Genomic DNA, 20,550 nt, shown 5'->3' with positions numbered 1-20,550 from the left:
GGTGTACCCCATGTAAAATTAGTATTTGTCAATTGTAAAAGTAAAATAAAAAAGAAAGAAGGGAAACATGAAGGAAAAAGTAAAAAAAAAAATGTTGTGTGCTATATAGTATAGTTATTTTTTAGTTCTATTGATGAACGCAGTATTTTTAAGCGTTGCTCCAAAGTTACTAATAGATTTATAAATTTCCTTCAAAGATAGTATGAATAATATTAATTTAACCCACAGGCCTTCTTTGTCTCTACCCTACTCAAGGGGGCCTTATCTCAACTCTACATAAATCTGTGAAACTAGAGAAGTACCAGTTCTATCCACTCTATGAACTTTCCATACTTCTCTTTCATATTTCTCCTGCCTGCCGTATCAGTAAATTTTATGTTTATTTTATAAACTAATTTAGAACATAAATGACTCAAATCGTTATATTGCTAGACAAATCCACATTAAAATATAAAAACTCCCAGCAAAACAAAGGTCCAGAAAGGTTTTCCAATTTACATTGAGTAAATGAGGAAGACAAATGTAGAGACAAATGATCTTTTTCAATAGATCCTGAAGTCACACCAGAGGTGACAGAATGTGCTGCATAATAAGCCTAAATCAGATATAGCGTGACTTACATCAACATAAGCATTTTTTGTCTCTCCCATAAAATTGATTTAGGGAGATGGGCTACGTGGATACATTGAGAGTAACAGGGGAAGTTTTATGTAAAATATTATTTTAAAATATAAGTGTTACTTAAACATATTTCAACTCTCATACTCCAGAGAGAAAAGTATTTTTCTGTAAATACAAGCATTATATTAAAGTATACTATGCATGTAGAAAATAATACAGATCAAAGTGTATAGACTGATAGTTTTTTTTGTTTGTTTTTTGATTTTCAAAACAAACTCACCTAGGTAACAAGCAATAAGGTCAAGAAATAGAACATAAGCAGAACCCCAGGGTTGCCTAACATTCACTTCCATCAGTACATTTGTATAACCATATTATAACTTCTAATACAATAGATTAGCTTTGTCTTTTTGAATTTCATATAAATACAGTTACACAAACTGTACCCTTCTGTGTCTGGTTTATTTCACTCAACATAACATTTATGGCATTCCATTAATTGTTGTAGCTTGTTATTGTCATTGCCATATGATAGCCCATTGTATAAATATACTATAAGCTTTATCCAGTTAGGGACTATTATGAATAGTGCTTCTATGAACACATCTTTTGATGCATATATGTATGCATTTATGTTTAGTATATAACTTAAATTTATATGTTACATATATTAGTAGATGCTGCCCTAGAATTATTCAAAATGGTTGTAATAATTCATACTTTCACCAGCTATGATTATTGCAATCATTTTACACCTTCACTAGTACTTGCTATTCCATGCAATTTTCATTTACATCATTTTCCCAATGTGCTTTGTACAAACCATAATACTAGAATTTTCTTAAGCTATATATTGCAAAGACTATCAATCTGCAGTGAAGCAACTGGCTGGAATAGATGATCATGATACTTGTCCCCATACCTCTTTTCTCCATCCCATGCCTGAGCTCCGTAGGCAATGAGAAAAAGAGAAGATAATGAAGATGGCCTTAATTCAAATTCTGGGGTCCACTTTGGCAAAACAAGACTATGATTTCTAGAAGATACCATACATATCAGAGCTTTGTGGCTCTCGTTTATGCATCTGCTGATGGGTTGTTGGGAACCTGGGTTCTCTTTTCAAAGAGCTTGTGTTTATTAAAAATCTTTTGAATAACGCCTTTGCCGGTTGTGCTTGGCAGAATGGGCTGAAACAGGGAGGACATGAAGCAGGACAGTTCAAAAAGTGCTGCACTATTATAAGATCATATGCTGAAATAGAAGAATATGTTGGAGAAACAACTCAACAATTTTAGGTGTTTAAATCTTGCGTCTTCCTCAAAATGAGTCTTTATCCTGAAAATTACTTAACTCTTAACTTGAATTAATTTACTTCCAGAAATTTACCCTGAATACAAAATGCTATATGTGTCAGCTTAAAGAGATCTGAGGAGTGTTTTGGGCCATTTAACTCTCTGAGACTGAAACGAAATGTCATTTTATAATTTTTCCCTATCTGAATGTTTCTAAATTTCAGCCATAAGAGGTAAATAGACACAAATCTATTTCCCTAACTACTTTGGCCAACTGAATAAAGCATGATATGCCTAGAGAACATGTCGAGTCTTCAGAGTCAGTCAAACAGATATAATTTTGAACTTAACAGCTAAGTTACTTCTCAGAGCCTTAATTACTTTATTTGGCAATTTGGAATAGCCTAGGTTGGTTGACATGGGAACTGTGATGACTAAATTAAATTACTCATGTAAAATCCTTGGCACACATTGAGAATGCTATAAATGGTAGATAACATTGCTAAAGTTTAATATAAGTTAGGTTGTAAATTTTGAATTCTTATGGATACCAAAATTGCATTGTGTTTTCCCATATATTTTATACTTATTTATGGCATTCAGATTCAAATATCATATTTTATATGACATAATTTTGAATAATTTTCCTAGGTAAAGTAAACTTTGCTAACAGTTTTCTCATTATGTTTGGATTATAAAAACGTGCATATATTCTAGAGCATGTAGTTATCATTTATGCAGCTTATGCTCTGTTTCCCAAGATTATGGAAATTATAATTTGACTGTATAATTACTTTGACCTGAAAGACCAGTATCTCAAATATCAAATATTCCTTTTATAGTTAAGCTACTTTTGTGGGTGTGATTTGGTGAGAGTAATTGACCTCTACATAGTTCCTTAGTTATAACCAATACCACAGATTCAATACTGTCTGGTTATGTATGTTTACTGCCTATGAGTTCTAATGTTTCAATTAAGTACAACTATTTTAATCAATACATAACACAGCAAGACTAGAACTGGCAGATGGGTGAGCAAATCTTGATCATTGAAATAAAAGAACTAAAAGGAAGACTATTCATTTTTATATAAATATTAGGGAACTTTTTTGTCTTAATCTGTTTTGTGCTACTGTACCAGAATACCAAGACTGGGTAACGTATCATGAATGGAAATGTAATAGCTTACAGACCTGAGGGCTGGAAAGTCCAACATAAAGGTGGTGACATCTGACAAGGGCCTTCTTGTCTCATTACATGGGTGAAGGACACAGAGGAAAAAGGGAACCAAACTCATTCTTTCATAATGGCATTAATTCCACCCATAATACTGGGTGGCCTAATCACATCTTAACGGTCTCATATCTTAATACTTTGACAATGGCAATTAATTTTCAACATGAATTTTGGAGGGGGCAAACATTCAAACTCTAGAAATTTTCTACTAAGATGACGTGGTACTATCATTAGTGGCAGGCAGTATAGATTCAGGAAACTTGTGTAAGCTGCTTTTAATAGAAAACAACATTAAGAATAGATCTTCAAAAAGCCATTTTGGTAAATCTTAGTGATTAATCTATTAATTTTTGTGTTTGAGATGACAACAATAATTGGCTCACAGGCTCATGGCAGTTAATATTGGTCAATTTTTAATTCAAGTCTATGTATATAAGCCTGTCATTTATTGGGAAAAACAGAAAGAATGTTGTTTCAATCCTCAAGAACCTAATGTAAATAGTCAATGTAGTTCTATTTATGAGTCATCAACACTTGTACTGTCTTGGCCACCTTTGCAATAAATTTGAATATTGAATTATCTTTTAAAAATTAATTACATGTGTATATGATATACTGGGGCTCAAATATTCATCATTCTGCTCTCAGGGTTTAAGGACACAGGTATATAATTGACCAATTGCAAAGTAGTATGCCAAATTCTATTGTACTGGGTATGAATTGTGCTCCATGATTCTCATAGGCTAATTGTAGGAATAATTAAGGAATAAGCCAGTATCAGCAGTGTCAAAAGTATGTCCTCCATTTGGTTTAGAACTTTAAAACCTATGCGAGAAGCTAAAATCAAATAGATACATAATGGGATTACAACACTAAAAATAATACCTTACACATGATTAACACTAAATGAATTATTTTTCAGTTCACGTGAATTATGGCTTTTTGATGTACCTTTACAAAGGACAATTGTGTGCCAGAGCTTACTTTAATTACTTCAGTTAATCCATTTAACATTTATTTATTGATATTGACACACACACACACACACACACACATATACATTCCTTACATTATAGTAGATGAATGGAGAGAAAGGAATTAAAATTTCCTAAGGAAGTAATTGAAAAAAATAAGTACAACTGATAGGTTAAGAAAAGTGAAATTTTATGATATGCCTTACTATAACCATAAAAAACAGAAAAAAGTGTAAGAAAATAATAGAAGCCAAAGACAAAGGCAACACATAGAAAACAGTAATGAATATGATAAATACAAATCCAACAACATGATTAATTACTGTGATTTAGATATACCAAATAAATGACAGAGATTGTGAGTGAATAAAAAAAGACCCAACTATGTATTGTGTATAAGATACCTACTTTATATATAAAGAAACAAGTTGATTTAAAGTAAATAGATGAAGAAAGATACCCCATGCTAATGCTAACCAAAACAAAGTAGGAGTAACCATATTAATTTCAGACAGAGCAGATTTCAGAGCAAGGAAGTTTATATAATAATAATGGGGTCAATTCTCTAAGAAGGAGGCATTATACAATAGTAATGAGGTCAATTCTCTAAGAAGACATAGAAATCTTTAGGGTGTACATGCTCAACAACAGAGTATCAATATTTGTGTGGCAAAAACTACAATGAGAAATAGATAAATCCACTGTTATAATAGGAGAACTTTTTTAAAAACCAGAAATGGACATATCCAGCTGGCAGAGAATCAGTGAAGATTTAGCTGAACCCAACAATATCATCAATCAACTGGATATAACAGACATCTATATATTTTTTAAAATCCAACAACAACAGAATACACATTTCAAAAATATTATTAGCTGAGTAAAAATAAAAACACCACTGATCAAAAATTTGTGAGATGCACTAAATCAGTGCTTAGAGAAAAATGTATAACGTTGACAACATATATTAGAAAAGAAGAAATATCCAAAATAAATCACCACAACTTTATCTTTGAAAACTGGGAAAAAAGAAAATTAAATCCAAAGCAAGCAGAAGAAACAAAATAATAAAAATTAGAGCAGAAATCAATAAGATAAAAACATAAAATCAAGAAAACCAAAAGCTACATATTTGAAAAGATGAATAAAATCAGTAAGCCTCTAGCTAGGGTAAGAGAAATGTAGCTGTAAGACTCATATCAGAAATGAAAGAGGAGACATCACTATATAACTCATGTATAGTAACAAGATTATAAAGGAATACCATGAACAACTTGATTCCCACAAATTTGGTAAGTTATAGGAAATGAAAAATTTCCTTGAAAGACATAATCTGCCAAAACTCACACAAGAAAAAAACATACAGTTTTAAGTGGCCTATATCTATTAAAGAACTTGAATCCATAATTAAATGTCTAAAGCAGAAAGCACAGGCACAGATGCATTCACTGATGATTTGTACCAAACTTCCAATGAAGAAATTACAACAATTCTCTATATGCTACTTCACAAGGTAGAAGTAATATTTTCTAAATCATTCTATGAGGCTAATGCCCTGGTACCAAAACCAGGCAAAAACATCACAAGACAAGAAAACAACGGACTAATATCTGAAATAAAAATAAATGCAAAATCCTCAAAAAATATTATCAATCAAATCCAACAATATATAAAATATCATACACAATAACCAAGTGGAATTTATCTTAGATATCAAGGCAGATACAATACTTGGAAATCAATTGATGTAAAGAAGAAAAGTCACATGATCATTTCAAAAACATTTGACATAATCTAACACCTATTTATGATAAATAGAAGTCTCATTAAATTAAGAACAGAAGAAAACTTCTTCAACTTAATCAAGAATATCTACCAAATTCCTACAGTAAACATTAAGCTAAATGTACAGAAACTAAAAGCTTGCATGCTAATATTTACCACAAAGCATTGATGTCCCCACTCACCACTAGTTGTCAACATTATGGTGGAAGTACTAGCTAATTCAATAAGATAAGAAAAGGAAACAAAAGGTATATATAAGGAGAAAGAAGAAATAAAACTGTCTTTGTTCACAGATGACATGATTGTCTATGTAGAAAATGTGAAAGAATAGACCAAATACGTCCTCATACCACTAATAAGCAATTACAGCAAGAATACAGGATATAAGGATATATACAAAATCAATCATTCCCATATATCAGCAATAAACAAAATTAGAATTAAAATTTTAAAACTTATATTATTTTCATTAGCACCAAAAAGCCTCACTTATACATTTAACAAAAATGTGCAAAATGTATATGTGTAAAACTACAAAACTCTGATGAAAGAAATCCAAAAGAACTAAATGTAAAGATATTCAATGTTCATGGATAAAGACTCAATATTGTCAAGATATCAGTTCTACCCAACTTGATAAATAGATTCAGTGCAATCTTAAGTTACTTTGCAGAAATAGACACAATTATTCTGAAGTTTACATATATAGCAAAAGTCCGAGACTACCCACCACAATATTGAAGAAGAACAAAATTAAGTCTGACACTACCTGACTGTAAAACTTACTGTAAAGCTAGAGTAATTAAAATAGTGTGGTATTGGTAAAAGAATAGACAAGTGGTTCTCCCAACATAGTGTTTCAGCTCAGAGAACAGGCAGACCGCCTCTTCAAGTGGGTCTCTGACCCCCGTGCAACCTAACTTGGAGACACCTCTCAGTAGGGGCCAATTGATACCTCATACAGGTGGGTGCCCCTCTGGCATGAAGCTTCCAGAGGAAGGATCAGGCAGCAATATTTACTGTTCTGCAATATTTGCTGTTCTGCATCCTCTGCTGGTGATACACAGGCAAACAGTGTCTAGAGTGGATCTCCAGGAAACTCCAGCAGACCTGCAGCTGAGGGACCTGACTGTTAGAAGGAAAACTAACAAACAGAAAGGAATAGCATCAACATCAACAAAAGGACATCCACACCAAAACCACCTATGTAGGTCACCAACATCAAAGACCAAAGGTAGATAAAACCACGAAGATGGGGACAAACCAGAGCAGAAAAGCTGAAAATTATAAAAATCAGAATGCCTCTTCTCCTCCAAAGGATCACATCTCCTCACCAGTAACACAACAAAGCTGGATGGAGAATGACTTTGACGAGCTGACAGAAGTAGGCTTCAGAAGGTCAGTAATAACAAACTTCTCCGAGCTAAAGGAGGATGTTTGAACCCATCGCGAGGAAGCTAAAAACATTGAAAAAAAGATTAGACAAATGGCTAACTAGAATAAACAGTGTAGAGAAGACCTTAAATGACCTGATGGAGCTGAAAACCATGGCACAAGAACTATGTGACACATGCACAAGCTTCAGTAGCTGATTTGATCAAGTGGAAGAAATGGTATCAGTGATTGAAGATCAAATCAATGAAATAAAGTGAGAAGAGAAGTTTAGAGAAAAAAGAGTAAAAATAAACGAACAAAGCCTCCAAGAAATACGGGACTATGTGAAAAGACCAAATCTGCGCTTGATTGGTATACCTGAAAGTGACTGGGAGAATGGAACTAAGTTGGAAAACACTTTTCAGATTATTATCCAGGAGAACTCTCCCAACCTAGCAAGGCAGGCCAACATTCAAATTCAGGAAATACAGAGAACACCACAAAAATACTCCTGGAGAAGACGAACCCCAAGACACATAATTGTCAGATTCACCAAGGTTGAAATGAAGGAAAAAATGTTAAGATCAGCCAGAGAGAAAGGTCAGGTTACCCACAAGGGGAAGCCCATCAGACTAACAGTGAATCTCTCAGTAGAAACTCTGCAAACCAGAAGACAGTGGGGGACAATATTCAGCATTCTCAAAGAAAAGAATTTTCAACCCAGAATTTCATATCCAGCCAAACTAAGCTTCATAAGTGAACGAGAAATAAAATCCTTTACAGAGAAGCAAATTCTGAGAGATTTTGTCACCCCCATGCCTACCTTATAAGAGCTCCTGAAGGAAGCACTAAACATGGAAGGGAACAACTGATACCAGTCACTGCAAAAACATGCCAAATTGTAAAGATCATTGATGCCACGAAGGAATTGCATCAACTAATGAGCAAAATAGCCAGCTAACATCATAATGAGAGGATCAAATTCACACATAACAGTATTAACCTTAAATGTAAGTGGGTTAAATGCTCCAATTAAAAGATACAGACTGTCAAAATGGATAAAGAGTCAAGATCCATCAGTGTGCTATATTCAGGAGACCCATCTCACATGCAGGGACACACATAGGCTCAAAATAAAGGGATGGAGGAAGATCTACCAAGCAAATGGAAAGCAAAAAAAAAAAAAAAAAAAGAAAAGCAGGGGTTGCAATTCTGGTCTCTGATAAAACAGACTTTAAACCAATAAAGATCAAGAGACAAGGCCATTAAATAATGGTAAAGGGATCAATTCAAAAAGAAGAACTAACTATCCTAAATATATATGCACCCAATACAGGAGCACCCAAATTCATAAAGCAAGTCTTTAGAGACCTACAAAGAGAGTTAGACTCCTACACAATAATAATGAGAGAATTTAATACTCCACTGTTAACATTAGACAGATCAATGAGACAGAAGATTAACAAGGACATCCGGGACTTGAACTCAGTTCCACACCAAGCTGACCAAATAGACATCTACAGAACTCTCCACTCCAAATCAACAGAATATACAATCTTCGCAGCGCCACACCACACTTATTCCAAAACTGACCACATAGTTGGAAGTAAAGCACTCCTCAGCAAATGTAAAAGATCAGAAATCACAACAAACTGTCTCTCAGACCACAGTTCAGTCAAATTAGAACTCAGGATTAAGAAACTCACTCAAAATCGCACAACTACATGGAAACTGAACAACCTGCTCCTGAATGACTACTGGGTAAGTAATGAATTGAAGGCAGAAATAAAGATGTTCTTCTTTGAAACCAGTGAGAACAAAGACACAGGGTATCAGAATCTCTGGGAAATATTTAAAGCAGCATGTAGAGGAAAATTTATAGCATGAAATGCCCACAAAATAAAGCAGGAAAGTTCTAAAATCGACACCCTAACATCACAACTAAAAGAAATAGAGAATCAAGAGCAAACAAATTCAAAAGCTAGCAGAAGACAAGAAATAACTAAGAGCAGAACTGAAGGAGATAGAGACACAAAAAACCCTTAAAAGATCAACAAAATAGACAGCTAACAAGAGTAATAAAGAAGAAAAGAGAGAAGAATCAAATAGACACAAAAAATATGATAAAGGGGATATCACCACCGATCTCACAGAAATACAAACTACCATCAGAGAATATTATAAACACCTCTACGCAAATAAACTAGAAAATCTAGAAGAAATGGATAAATTCCTGGACACATACACCCTCCCAAGACTAAACCAGGAAGAATTTGAATCTCTGAATAGACCAATAACAGGCTCTGAAATTGAGGCCATAATTCATAGCCTACCAACCAAAAAAAGTCCAGGACCAGATGGATTCACAGCCAAATTCTACCAGAAGTACCGACAGGAGCTGGTACCATTCCTTCTGAAACTACTCCAATCAACATGAGCAGAGGGAATCCTCCCTAACTAATTTTATGAAGCCAGCATCATCCTGATACCAAAGTCTGGCAGAGACACAACAATAAAAGAGAATTTTAGACCAATACCCCTGATGAACATCGATGTGAAAATCTTCAATACAATATGGCAAACCAAATTCAACAGCACATCAAAAGGCTTATCCACCACGATCAAGTCAGCTTCATCCCTGGGATGCAAGGCTGGTTCAACATACACAAATCAATAAACATAATCTAACACATAAACAGAACCAACGACAAAAACTACGTGATTATCTCAATAGATACAGAAAAGACCTTCAACAAAATTCAACAATGCTTCATGCTAAAAGCTCTCAATAAACTAGGTATTGATGGAACATATCTCAAAATAATAAGAGCTGTTTATGGTAAATCCACCGCCAATATCATACTGAACAGGCAAAAACTGGAAGCATTCCCTTTGAAAACTGGCACAAGACAGGGATGCCCTCTCTCATCACTCCTATTCAACATACTGTTGGAAGTTCTGGCCAGGGCAATCAGGCAGGGGAAAGAAATAAATGGTATTAAATTAGGAAAAGAGGAAGTCAAATTGTTCCTGTTTGCAGGTGACTAGACTGTGTATTTAGAAAACCCCATGATCTCAGCCCAAAATCTCCTTAAGCTGATAAGCAACTTCAGCAAAGTCTCAGGATACAAAATCAGTGTGCAAAAATCACAAGCATTCCTACACAACAACAACAGACAAACAGAGAACTAAATCATGGGTAACTCCCATTCACAATTGCTACAAAGGCAATAAAACACCTAGGAATCCAACTTACAAGGGATGTGAAGGACCTTTTCAAGGAAAACTGCAAACCACTGCTCAATTAAATAAAAAAGGAGACAAACAAATGGAAGAACATTCCATGCTCGTAGATAGGAACAAGCAATATCGTGAAAATGGCCATATTGCCCAAGGTAATTTTTAGATTCAATGCCATTCCCATCAAGCTACCAATAACTTTCTTCACAGAATTGGAAAAAAAAAAAACTAAAGTTCATATAGAACCAAAAAAGAGCCCACATTGTCAAGACAATCCTAAGCCAAAAGAACAAAGTTGGAGGCATCACGCTACCTGACTTCACACTGTACTACAAGGCTACAGTAACGAAAACAGCATGGTACCGGTACCAAAACAGATATATAGACCAATGGAACAGAAGAGGGTCCTCAGAAATAGCACCACACATCTACAACCATCTGATCTTTGACAAACCTGACAAAAACAAGAAATGGGGAAAGGATTCTCTATTTTATAAATGGTACTGGGAAAACTGGCTAGCCATATGTAGAAAGCTGAAACTGGATCTCTTCCTTACACCATATACAAAAATTAATTCAAGGTAGATTAAGACTTAATGTTAGACCTAAAACCCTAGAAGAAAACCTAGGCAATGCCATTCAGGACACAGGCATGAGTAAGGGCTTCATGACTAAAACAACAAAAGCAATGGCAACAAAAGCCAAATTTGACAAATGGATCTAATTAAACTAAAGAGCTTCTGCAAAGCAAGAGAAACTACCATCAGAGTGAACAGGTTACCTACAGAATGTGAGAAAATTTTTGCAATCTATCCATCAGACTAAGGGCTAATATCCAGAATCTACAAAGAACTTAAACAAATTTACAAGAAAAAAAACACAAGCAACCCCATCAAAAAGTGGGCAGAGGATACGAACAGACACTTTTCAAAAGAAGACATTTATGCAGCCAACAGACACATGAAGAAAACCCTCATCATCACTGGTCATCAGAGAAATGCAAATCAAAACCACAATGAGATACCATCTCACACCAGTTAGAAGGGCAATCATTAAAAAGTCAGGAAACAACAGATGCTGGAGAGGATGTGGAGAAATAGGAATGCTTTTACACTGTTGGTGGGAGTGTAAACTAGTTCAACTATTGTGGAAGACAGTGTGACAATTCCTCAAGGATCTAGACCTAGAAATATCATTTGATCCAGTGATCCAATTACTGGGTATATACCCAAAGGATTATAAATCATGCTGCTATAAAGACACATGCACACGTACATTTATTGTGGCACTATTCACAGTAACAAAGACTTGGAACCAATCCAAATGTCCATCAGTAATAGACTGGATTAAGAAAATGTGGCACATATACACCATAGAATACTATGCAGTGATAAGGAAGGATGAGTTCATGTCCTTTGGTGGGTAGGGACATGGATGTAGCTGGAAACTATCATTCTGAGGAAACTATCGCAAGGACAGAAAACCAAACCCTACATGTTCTCACTCATAGGTGGGAATTGAACAATGAGAACACATGGACACAGGAAGGGGAACATCACACACCAGGGCCTGTTGTTGGGAGGAGGGTTGGGGAGGGATAACACTAGGAGAAATACCTAATGTAAATGATGAGTTAATGGGTGCAGCAAAACAACATGGCGCATATATACCTATGTAACAAATCTGCATGTTTTGCACATGTTCCCTAGAACTTAAAGTATAATAATAATAATAAAACATATTTTAACTACTGGTGTGACAAATAGCTACAGCCAGTCACATTCCTAATAAAGCCAAATAACTACTATATATACATTCTAACAAAATGTATATCTGCTCAAAAAGTATATCACATTTTGCTTTTGATCTAATTTTATATTTTATAAAAAAGTTACTAACATAATGTACGCTGTGGTTTGTTATTGCATGAAAATCATATTTAAAGTGGACAGTTTTTGCCCAGTTATACTACTTTACAGACAATAGTAACAGAAAAACTAATCCAAACTGAATTATTTGTGAATAAAGCTGAGTCTTACTTCAGAGATGTACAATGACATAAAGCTCAATTTACCTAAGATTTCCTCATTATTCCCTTCCTCTGTGTGTTGGTTTCACTAAAATTAGTTTTGTAATTAGCAAAAATGGTTCTAGATATTTTTCAAATACCATCCTTACCATATTGGCTTAATTTGTATCACAAATCTTGACTTTTGCTCCATTTGACTGGCTTGAGGCACAGGCCTATTTCTAAATTAATTGCTCTCTCTCGGTTATTTCATATGCTGATTACCCTAGAACAGGTAAGATACCTCAGTTTTATATGAATAATGTCATTTCCTCCAACACCTCATGGATTCACAAACGAAAATGAGAGATTTTCAAGAAAGAAAAGGAGAGCATTCATATAGGGGAACAGATAACAAAACTATATACTATATACTTTTTTTCATTTTACTGAAACCAGAGGAATTATAATGTTGTGGTGAGAAACGGATTAATGGGCTGGGCTTCTCTGTCACTGAATTCTTTTTATGTGACTTTTCACATTGTTATACTTAGAGTTTTAAAATGACAGAAGGATTTGATCTACGTATTGAATTTGAGAAAATTTCTCAGGGTTTTACAACTGTGAAGAGTTCCCATAATGTTCCTAATTTGTACATGGACGCAATGACTTAAATGGTTGTGCTTAGGACTGGTTCTTACAACATCATCTACCTCAACTACACACAGCACGCTGTTTAGACATAAGTGCTTTCACATCTCCCGTACAATTATTCCCCCAGACATTTATTTACATTGTAAAAATATTTGACCTTTTTTTTTTTTTACCATTAATCAGTTCAAAATCATTGCAAAATGTCACAAAAATATTATTCTTTTTGTTTCTCAGAATCTAAATTTTGTAGAACAACTAATAAATATCTGAATTATGAGTTTCAGGTTTTTTAAAAAAATTAGTATTTATGTTGCAAGTTAGTTAAAGAACTTTTTAGGAGGACAGGAAGTTAAATATTGGAATATCAACTTTTTTCAAACACTAGAAGCAGGCACTGTGGGATATTGCCCTAGACAGCTACCATTACAGAGGGAGAGTACCTAGCCAGGGCCTGGTAAAGCAAGGACAGTCTGTGCATACAGCTTAGTAGTAGCTTGTTTCTTATGTTGGAATACAACCATTTCACCTGGGATTCAAAAATTTATAACTGACCTATTGACTAATAAGTATGTGAGTTCTTGCTGCCACACTCTAAATAGGTCGCCTTCACTCTCTATTACTCCCGCTGTTATCTTTCACTTGATTTATTTTCCAGACATTTATAAGATGCTGAATCATATCAAATTTTTTTCTGTCTCTATTCAGAAGATCATGTATAATTCCTCTTGAAGAACAAATGACACCAACATGATCGTGATGATATTTTTATTACTCCCAATCAAATACATATTTATGTTGACTACATAAATCAACTAAACACTCTTTGGCTCTTCAGTTTACGAACATTTTATATTCCATAAAATGGAAAAGCACTTTTAACACAGTAATTGGTCAGCTATATTTGCATAATAATTTTGAAAGATTTTAAAACCAGTTTAAAAAATTATTAAGTTGATTAGGTAAGTTTATCCTTTGTGGCAAATTGGCTTTTATTAAATTGGCTTTCTGCAAATTTATCTACAAAAATGTCTATTTCTCACATGAAACTATCTTTTAATTCAGTTACATGTGTACCATGACTTGCTTTTGTGAAGACAACTTTATATGCAAGGACTGCAAGATCTTCCATTAAGAATCTTGTGTGTTGAGTGTGTGTGTGTGTGTGTGTGTGTGTATGTGAGAGAGAGAGAGAGAGAGAGAGAGAGACAAGGCCTCACTCTGTTGCCCAGGCTGGAGTGGAGTGGTGCAATCGAGACTCACTGTAGCCTTGACCCCCCAGACTCAAGCTTTCCACCCACCTCAGCCTCTGGAGTAGCTGGGACCACAGGCATGCACCACCATGCCTGGATTTTTAAAATTATGTTTATTTTTTGTAGAGATGAGGTCTCCCCATGTTGTGATTCTCCTTTCTCGGCCTCCCAATGTGCTGGGATTACAGGCATGAACAACTTCACCAGGCCAAGAGTCATTAAACTTGTGTACATGTTGTGATATCAGTGAAAAACTGCAGGTACTGCTAAACTTATTAAACTTTGTTGACTACTTTGTTAAGTGAAGGTAGTGCTCAGTTTTATTAGAAATTAGTGAAATAAGTGTACAGTTTTTGCCCATACAGTTTCATGAACCCTCTGAAATCTATTCACAGGTCCAAGGTTACAATGTCCTGGAAGTCTTACTCTAGAATGCTGGTCCACCCTGATTTCTGTATCTTGGTCTCCATAACTTTTGTGTGGTGAGGAAGAACCTGTGTTGGACCTTTATGTTTCATTGCCTTAAGTGGAATGCCATTTCTCAAATATTGGATGATTTCTGAGGAGAACAGAGTCTTACACTGTACAACAGTAGAGTTCTTGGAAACAAAAGGCCCCATCTGCTGGAAACATGCCAAGTAAGAAAACATGAATTAGAAGTGGGGTTCAAGGCAAAAAAAAAAAAAAAAAAAATCTGAAAACCAACCTTGAAGGATAAATTTGATTTCCTGAGCAGTCTTGGTCATTATTATCCAAGTATTTGTGAAAGGAAGCCTGAGAGCAGACATAGCAACTTGGCAGCCTGGTCAGGTTGGGGCTCAGCCCTTGTATTTAAACACTAAAATCAAATTGTCTTTCTCCTTACTAATAATTGGTAAGATGGAGCTTGTCAGTTATGTGATTGACTTCACTCACTTTTTATTGTTTTTTTTTTTTAATTTCAATCTTTATTAAAGCTGTACACATACATATTTAAAAATATTAAATAACTCTAAAACTAACTATTCTTTACTTTGCTTCTCCAAGTTCAGATATATTTATATGTGGTTTATCTAGGGCAAATACCCAGAAAGAGATTTTCTTGCTTATATCAGGATATTTTAGTAATAGATACCTCCAAAGCCAAATTGTAATCTTCAAAAATGTCAAGATCAAGGAAGACAAGAAAAGAAGATTGAAGAATTCTTCCAGATTGTAAATGCAGTGTAACTCTCCATTGGATACTGGACTACAACTTTTTTTTTTCTTTATGCTCTAAAGGACATTATTAGCATTATTAGTACGAGTGGTAAAGTAGAAATAGGCACTCAGGTGTTTAGGAGTAATTCAGCAACTTACTCACATATGATTCAGAATAACAATAGTAATAATGATAAGTATATAAAATAGAGACATGACAAAGCAATATAATAAAAGGTTACAATTGAGATAGTATAAATGAAGGATAATCAACATGAAGGTCTTTTCACTATTTTTGCAATTTTCCCCCATAATTATAAACTTATTTGAAATTTTGAAAAGTCACTGTTAAAATTAAAGGAAAAAATAAGGAACTAAAAGTAATTTATATTATTGTTTCTTATGGTTTCCATGTATTATTTATTTATAAGTTAATACTATAGGTTACTCAGGATCGTATTTTACCATATTTTGTTTTATGTGTAACCTTGTTATTTGATCTACATCTAACCCCAAAATTGTCTGGTAATATATTTTTTCTTTATACCAAGAAATAATTTCAAAATTATTGAAAAGTTGCAATAATAATGCAAAGAACATTTTTACTAAACTGTAGAAAAGTAAGATGCAGGCATAATGCATGATCACCCATAGATACTTGAGTACATTTCCTGTAAATGATCATTTTTCTATGTTATCACAATATTACCTGAAAAAATTGCAAAATTAACACTGAATAAAATGCTGTCATTTAGTCCACAGACTCTTGTCCAATATTTAATATAGTCTTAACATGGATAATATTGTTTTAGCATTAAACATTTCAATATCTTTTGGTTTGCACACTCTTCTTCTAAACCTGTGAGAGATCTTGATGTAGTTTCCTATTTAAAAAGAGTGTTCTTTTAAACATTACATCTTCTAATGTGTACCTTGGATGATAAGCCTTCCTCCTTACTATACCATTCTTGGGTAGATAAAATGTTTATATGTCCTTAATGCCTACTCTGTTTCTGGAGATTGAAGTAAATTGTTGACTCTCCACTAAGGGCTTAGGAAAGAGAATCTGAGCACTTATATGATTAGTTTGTTCCATTTTTCCTACTTAAAAACTTCATAATTTATACATTATAATCCAGGAAAGAATTTAACATATCTGAAACCTAAAATAAAAGTGATAGCAAAATGCTATTTTAGAAAACAACATCTCAGTTTGTTTCTAAATTAGTAATGTTCAAACTCTTAAGAATGAGTAATAATATAGCACCAAGATTTGTCACATATTTCCTAATATTTTTAAAGTGTCTCTATTTTTTCTTTCATTTTTTGGCATATATTGCACTTGTTTCCCTTTTTATAGCAGTCATCTTAGGATTTAAAATGGGTCACTCAAAGTTATATGAAATGCAAAATACGTTTCTGCATTTGTGATTTTGTTTGCAGAGTATAACCACAAGAATTAATTCCCCATCAATACTATTTGATTTACACAAAAATACTAAGTAATTATACATTTTTCATTTAAGAATTGCCTTAAAAATTAACGTGTGGTTTTCAGGATAAAATTAAAGTAAGAAAATATTTAAATGAGGTTATATGCCAAAGAAATGTTTATACTATTGAAACAGAATTAAGGGAGAGGAAATTTAGTTCAAAACCTCTGGTATGTTTGGTAAGATAATAAAGAGAGGATATAATATCAGTCCTAAAAATGATGGAATAGTTGTAACAAAATGCAAATGGCTGGCAGAACACTCAACATATTTTCGATTCTGTTTGTTGACAGAAAACGGTATTTTAAAAGTTTATTTTTTTTCTCACGCCTGTAATCCCAACACTTTGGGAGGCTGAGGCGGGCGGATCACGAGGTCAGGAGATGGAGACCATCTTGGCTAACACGGTGAAACCCCGTCTCTACCAAAAATACAAAAAATTAGCCGGGCGTGGTGGCGGGTGCCTGTAGTCTCAGCTACTTGGGAGGCTGAGGCAGGAGAATGGCGTGAACCCGGGAGGCGGAGCTTGCAGTGAGCCAAGATCGCGCCACTGCACTCCAGCCTGGGCGACAGAGTGAGACTCCGTCTCAAAAAAAAAAAAAAAAAAATTTATGTTTTCTGGCATTCATAGCCAACTTTTGATACAAGAATCCTTTTGCCATTGCATATATTTATCAAAGACTTTCAACATCTTTTCTTCTATATGCCATATTTTATATACACCAATCAGGCAATCTAACTGGGTATTTCCAATGAAATATATCACAGGGGATCCAATGTGACTTCTCCAAAAGAACATCACTGAGAGGCCTAGAGGAAGTATTTGTATTGCGTCTAAAATATCATTTACCCCGGTAAAATTTCTCCAGCAAATCTCTAGATGCTATCTCCAGCAATAAACTTAGTTCTTAATAATATTGGGTAATTAGAGAAAACTATTTTAACTGGGAGGTGTACTTAGATTTCTTTTAACAAAACAACAAATATTTTTTTGAGATACATTGGCATGACAGGATATCTACTGGTATTTTTAGATAGTGTTTATAAGAAAGAGTCAATGTTGATCTAAGAGGAACTTATATCAGAAGAGTTCAGTAATTCTTGTATATGTAGCATAATTTGGGGTTATGATGCTTTGCTTATTGCAATTTAACTTACATGTGAGATTTTATTTGAAGGTCTTCATATGCACTCTGTGAAAGGTATAAGGATAAATACAAAAATAGGACCAACTTGCTTTAAATCTAGATTTTAAAATGTTGCTTAATTCATTTGTTATCCCTTACAGTCATTGTAAGAAAATTACCTAGTCTAAATTGTGGCTCCTTGTACTAGTTTGAGTGATGACTCCAGCCCAGTATATTCATATTTTAATTCCTGAAACCTATGAGTGTTAACTTATTTGGAAAAAAAGATCTTTGAAGATGTAAGCAAGTTACAGATTCTGAGATGAGGAGATCATTCTGGATTATTCAGGTGGGGAATAAAACCAGTGACAAGTAATCCTTTTGAGACAAAAACAGAAGGATGTTTGAGACCAATACAGAGGAGAAAGCAATATGAAGACAGAGGCTGAGATTGGAGCAGTGTGGGCACAAACCTCTTGCAGCCACCAGAAGCTGGAAGAACAAGGAAATTAATTATCTCCTAGAGCCCCTAGAGGGAATGTAGCCAGTACCTTGATTTTGGACTCGTGGTCTGCAGAATTGTGAGAAAATAAATTTCTGTTGTTTATGCCACCAAGTTTGTGGTAATTCGTTATGACAGCAATAGGAAACTAATACACTCTTTCACTTAGCAGCCAGGAAATCTTGGGTAAGGTATTTGTACTGTCTCTTTCCTGTTCCCTTCATCTGTAAAATGTGGATAATAATAATAACACCATCTCATGGTTATTAGGGGGATTTAGTTCTTTAATATAATTTTAAAACTGTGTGCATTCAATACATGTGAACTCCTTTCATCAGTGAGTCTAAGTCAGTTCAGGATTCAATAACAACAGACATTTATTTCTCTTAGTTCTGGAGTCTAGCATAGCGCCAGCTAGACTCCAGCTAAACTGACTATGCTGGCACCTTGATCTAGCATAGCTGGCGCTATGATCAAGGTGCCAGCATAGTCAGTTTATGGTGAAAGCTCTCTTCCTGATTTATAGACTGCCGCCATCTCACTGTGTCCATACATGGCTGAGAGAGAGAAAGCACAAGCTCTGGTGTCTCCTCTTTCAAAAATACTAATCAAGAGTCTCTTCCTCATGACCTCATCGAATCTAATTACTTCTCTAAAGGCTCTGTCTCCAAATGTAGTCACACTGGGGATTAGGGCTTCAACATATGAATGTTTTGGAGGTATAAACATTCATTTCATATCACAGTGGTTTTCAAACTTTCATTAGTATAAATGACATTATACAAGAAAGCCCTGTATAAGAAGTAACTTTAATTGGCCCTTACCTTATAGAGGTAGGGGTGGGGACTAGAAGTTTAACCTGCTTAATTTTGTTCCTTGGTTCTCAAGCAGTCTCCTATATCACTTCCATGAATGTATAGGACATAGCAGAGAAGTGAAATTTGAATACCGCTGTTTATGGTTAAAAAACATGTATCTTGCTAACTGTAATAGTTAATTAGAATACAAAGAATCATTAATGCACTCAGTAAATATTTATGAGTTCTTAACATTTATTATTTCACTGGGAATATAAAGTCAAATGAACAAATGACAAATTATGTAAACATTCCAGTAATAAATCAGGCTATTCCCTATGATAGTGTACAAGGTCTCATTGTCTATCTCAGAAGTTCTAAGTGGTGATAGATTGCTCCAGGAGAGCAAAGACAGGCTGTTGGAATGCCGAAACAGCTTCAGACCATGATGTTTTGGGGTCGACTATAAAGCAGGCTATGTAACCCACAGTCGACTCTAAATGACTGAGTGCTTGCCAGGAAGCAGAGTTGTTGCCAGGATGAGAGTTGAAGTGTGGTTTAGCCACACTAAGGAAATGCCACAGAAATGAAAAGTCTTGGAAACTATGAAATAAATGAAAGATTGTTATGGAAAGTTTGACTTCCCTTGAAGTGGTACATGGGCTAAATACTTCAGCGTTGGTATAACTGTCTTTGGACCTTCAAGTCTTCCATATGGTAGAAAATGCCAAAGAAAATCAAGCAACGCTCCTGAGCCCCTAATAGAAAGAGACTTAAAAAACTGACTTGCTGTTGCAGTTAGACAAATGTCTGTTCAATGTTATGGAAACATGTGTACTTAGACAAAATTTATGGAATAATCCTATCGAATGTTGGCAGGAGACATTTATTCATTTGTACATTTATATCCAAGCTCTTCAAACTCTCCCTCACTTTTGTAATGTATTGGATAGACTACTAAACTTTTAAAATACTAATACAGTTACCAGGTAAAAGAAAAGACTAGAAAATAGAAAAA

Source organism: Trachypithecus francoisi, unplaced genomic scaffold, assembly GCF_009764315.1.
Source record: "Trachypithecus francoisi isolate TF-2019V2 unplaced genomic scaffold, Tfra_2.0 Lachesis_group4, whole genome shotgun sequence".
Classification (NCBI taxonomy): Eukaryota; Metazoa; Chordata; class Mammalia; order Primates; family Cercopithecidae; genus Trachypithecus; species Trachypithecus francoisi.
The sequence above is the reverse complement of the archived record's forward strand: the minus strand, read 5'-3'. Positions refer to the sequence as shown.